Source organism: Pseudophryne corroboree, chromosome 7 (genome assembly GCF_028390025.1).
Source record: "Pseudophryne corroboree isolate aPseCor3 chromosome 7, aPseCor3.hap2, whole genome shotgun sequence".
NCBI classification, from domain to species: Eukaryota; Metazoa; Chordata; class Amphibia; order Anura; family Myobatrachidae; genus Pseudophryne; species Pseudophryne corroboree.
Window position 1 is genome coordinate 510,843,413 of NC_086450.1, and position 4,923 is coordinate 510,848,335.

Here is a 4,923-nt window from a genome sequence, read left to right on the forward strand (position 1 = left end):
GGCAGCAACTGGGGGCACAGCAACTGGGGGCACAGCAACTGGGGGCACAACTACAAGGGGCACAACTACAAGGGGCACAGCAACTGGGGGGCACAGCAACAAGGGGCACAGCAACAGGGGCACAACTATAAGGGGCACAGCAACAGGGGCAGAGCAAAAGGGGCACAACTACAAGGGGCACAACTACAAGGGGCACAGCAACTGGGGGGCACAACTACAAGGGACACAGCTACTGGGGGGGCACAGCAACTGGGGGGCACAGCAACAAGGGGCACAGCAATAGGGGCACAGCAACTGGGGGGCACAACTATAAGAGGCACAGCAACAGGGGCAGAGCAAAAGGGGCACAACTATAAGGGGCACAGCAACTTGGGGCACAACTACAAGGGGCACAGCAACTGGGGGCACAACTACAAGGGGCACAACTGGGGGGCACAACTACAAGGGGCACAGCAACTGGGGGGCTCAACTACAAGGGGCACAGCAACTGGGGGGCTCAACTACAAGGGGCACAGCAACTGGGGGGCTCAACTACAAGGGGCACAGCAACTGGGGGGCACAGCAACTGGGGGGCACAATTACAGGGGGCACAGCGACTGGGGGCACAGCTACAAAGGGCACAGCGACTGGGGTCACAACTACTGGGGGCACAGCGACTGGGGGCACAGCTACAGGGGCAAAAGCAACTGGAGGCAAAGCTACAAGGGGCACAGCTACAACGGGCACAGCTACAGGGGTCACAGCTACAGGGGGCACAGCTACAAGGGGCACAGCGACTGGGGGCACAACTACAGGGGTCACAACTACTCGGGGCACTGCTACTGGGGGCACTGCTACAAGGGGCAAAGCTACTAGGGGTACAGCTACTAGGCTCACAACTATTGGGGGCAGTGGCGTGCGGTGAGGTCAGTGCCTGGTGAGGCACTGCAGTCATAATGTCCGCCGAGCCTTGTTAATAAAACCTACCGCCGCCGAGTCAATGCCCGCTGCCACCACTGTCCTTGCATGCGCCAAAGTCATACATGCTCCTGGAAAAGTGGGCGTAGTCTTGCAATGAGGGTGTGGCCTCACAACAAGGGGCACGGCCTCAATGGGAATGCTGTATCCATGTGATCAGGACAGGGTGATGCCTTGGAAAGGCAGTGGGTGACATGAGAGATGGTGATGGGGAGACAGTGATGCAGAGGAGATTCAGTGGGTGACAGGGAGAGGATGACGGAGAGACGGTGACAGAGAGAGGCAGTGGGTGACAGGGAGAGGGTGACACCAGGGAGAGGATGACAGGAAGAGGGTAACACCAGGGAGAGTTTTACAGCAGTAGGTAAAAGGGAGAGGGTGATACCAGGGAGATGGTGACAAGAAGAGGGTGATGTCAGTTAAAGGATGACAGCAGTAGGTGACAGGGATAGGGTGATGCCACGGTGCTGGTGACAGGAAGAGGGTGACATGGAGAGGGTGCCAACTGTAGGTGACAGGAAGAGGGTGACACCAGAGAGAGGGTGACGCCAGGGAGAGGGTGGTGCCAGGGAAAGGGTGACAGGAAGAGGGTGATGCCAGGGAAAGGGTGATAGGAAGAGGGTGATGCCAGGTAGAGGGTGACAGCAGTGGGTGAAAGGGAGAGGGTGATACTAAGGAGAGCATGTTGGCAGTGCAGCATAGAACATAAGCAGTACAGCCCGGTCCCCGATGAGCTTAGCCCATGTCAAAGTAAAGTACCCGCCACTCTCCCCCGCAAATCCCAGCCAGCCCCCGCTGCCACCGGTAACCGAGAGAGGAAACCACAAACCTGGTCCCTGTGGCGGGGCTGCTCATCCTTCAGTACTTCCTAGCTCCACCTGTACAGGGCCGCAGGCTGCTGGGGTTACTACTCTGTTATCAGGGCTCCAGGTGTGGCTGGGAGCAGGGCCGGTGCACGGTGGCACTGTGCTCTAGGCTACATTTTAGCCTACCACCCATCCTCCCTCAGAAACCTGCACAATTGACTTTTGGGGAAAGCTGGTTAGTAGACTCTAGGGCAGCACCAGAGTATACTCGCTTGCACCACCGGCTAGAGAGATGGGGGCCTGGATGGAGATGACACACAGACCCCCTCCTTGCTGAATATACCTTTGTGTGGGATCGGTATGGGATTCCGTTGCATGGGATGCCGAATGTCAGTAGCCAGAATGCCGGCAGAGGGGGGGGGCGAGAGCAACAAAGCTCTCTGCAAAACATTACTACCACCCCCACACACACCCACACACACACCCACACACCCACACACCCACACACCCACACACCCACACACCCACACACCCACACACCCACACACACACACACACACACACACACACACACACACACATTACACCATCTTCAAGTAACTTCAGCATACTGTAATACAAGATAGTACACAACCCCATGTTAGTGATACAACCCCCACCCCACACAATACTATTTACCAACCCACTCCCTAAGATAATACTAACACAACACCCCTAGCTAATATTAATATATACACCAGCCCCCATGTATGAAAAAAAACATACCCATCCCCCACAGATACTTACTTTTGACTGTGGGAGGTTGCAGTCACTGTCTATATACTGTATTGCCTGGCTCACCCCACGGAGCTGGCTGGGAAGGAATCAGATCTTCCCAACAAGAGCAGGAAAGGGGCGTGGCCTCTGCTGTGAGGGGGAGGAGCCTCAGGAGGGTATTGAGAAGGTACATACAGATGCAGGAGACTGGTGGCTGGTCCCGGGGGAGGGAGCAGCCATCAAATAGGGAAGGGACGGGCATCGGGCACTGCTGCTGCTGGCTATGCTGCAGCCGACATGTCAGACTGTGACATGTCTGCATTTCCGGCCAGACAGCAGCTGAAAGGGATGGGTGCAGCGGCTGCAGCTTACAGCATCCATCGCCACTGTACATATTCAGTGAAATAAGGGAGGGGCGGGGAGGGGTGGGGATATGTAAATAATAATAATTTGCCTTCGCTCCCTCGATTTCAGCGAAGCCACTGCCCAACTGTATCTGCATGTGAGAGGGACGTGCTGAAAGCGGCACTTCCGTTAGGTGCCGCTTCAGCTGCTTATTTTAATGTGCTTTCATTGCCGAACGCTTGGCCCCGCCCACCGCTTCCTGCCCTTTACACTGTCAGCGGGAGGCACTGTGAGTGGTGCCTCCTAAACACATTTAACTTAGTTTTAAAGCCGATAAAAATTATTACAATAATACAAAGGTTAAAGCAGATACTTATGACACAGAATATGTGTCATAAGTGTCTTCTTTGTATTATTTTTTAACAGTAATGACAGGGGAGGCACTGCCTCCCCTGCCTGCACGCCCCTGATTGGAGGAGCCTGCTCCATCACCCCAGTTAGCAGCAGCACTCTCCCCTGTCTGTGCTAACGTCCTCCCGCGTCAGCGAGTGTATAATATTCATTAATTTCTCTCTCTCCTCCTGTGGATTACTTTGTAAGTATAATTTTCATTTTTACAGGTACCGGCCCTATTGGATTCTACTGGACAAGTGGACGTGACCGGCGTGGGATGTAGGTAAGTAATCTCTCTCTCATTTTTACAGGAACCACCTATTGGATTCTACATGGACAAGTGGATGTGACCGGCGTGGGATGTAGGTACAGTAAGTGTGTTTTAATAAATTTTTACTTTCATGGTGTGTGTGTGTTGTGTTTTTATTTGGGTATTTTTTGTTGTTGTAGAACTACAGGTACCAGCGGGCCCGTTATTTCCCCGCATGCTGGCACTTGAGGCTCTCCAAGTACCAGCAAGCGGGGGAGGCTTGCTGGGCCTTGTAGTTCCACAACAACAACAAAATATTCTTTTTTATACACACTTATGGCTATCAGCCCGGCACCCACCGCCCAGGGGTGCTGGAGACAGCCTCGGGCTTCACCCCTAGCCCTTGGGTGCCTGGAGGGGGGGGACCTCTTGATTTAAGGGGTCCCCAGTCCTCCAGGGAACCCCGGCCAGGGGTGACTAGTTGGGGGGGGGGGGTAATGCCACGGCCGCAGGGATCTACATAAATGTGTCCCCCGGCTGTGGCATTATGTCCCTGGCTAGTGGAGCCCGCTGCTGGTTTTAAAAATACGGGGGACCCCTACATCTTTTGTCCCCTGTATTTTTGGAACCAGGACCGGTCTAAGAGCCCGGTGCTGGTTGTCTAAATATGGGGAACCCCTGTCCAATTTTTTCCCAGTATTTAAACAACCAGGACCGGCTCAAAGAGCCCGAGGCTGGTTATACTTAGGAAGGGGGACCTCACGCATTTTTTTTTTTAACATTTTTTAACCCATTCAGATCCTTCTCCATTAAGTTAATGGAAGCCCTGGACAACAAAATTGCATTCATGTCCTCCTCCCACTCCCTTCCCAAACACTAATTTTTATTTTTTTTCTATAAAAATGTACAATATATCACAAGTATGATGAGCAGGCAGCGGGCATTGGCGGCATCGGACTGAGGTGCAAATTAATGGCGGAGGGCTGGGTCAGTTGATGGTGGGCGAGTTTGTAAGCCATTGGCGGTGGCAGCAGGCATCGGCTCAGAGGCAGTAGCGGGCATTGGCTTGGCGGCGGTAGGGGTCATCGGCAGGATTCGGCGGACATTATGGCTGTAGTGCCTCACCAGCCTCTGACCTCCCCGCACGCCACTGCCTTAGACAGCTGAGACAGCCCATGTCCACCCCTTGCCTGGCTGTGCTTATGTGTCCATTGCTGCAGCATGTCACACACTGGCACGTGGCGTGAGGTAAATCAGTCTCTGTTATACACAAGCTCTATATGTGTGTGATATGCTGCAGCATGGACACATGAGGGGTGCACATGGGCTGAGCTGTCTGAGAATCTAATATTAAAGTTTAATTCAATTAAACTGAGCTGCAAATATTTTATGTACTTGGGAAATAGTTAGGTACCG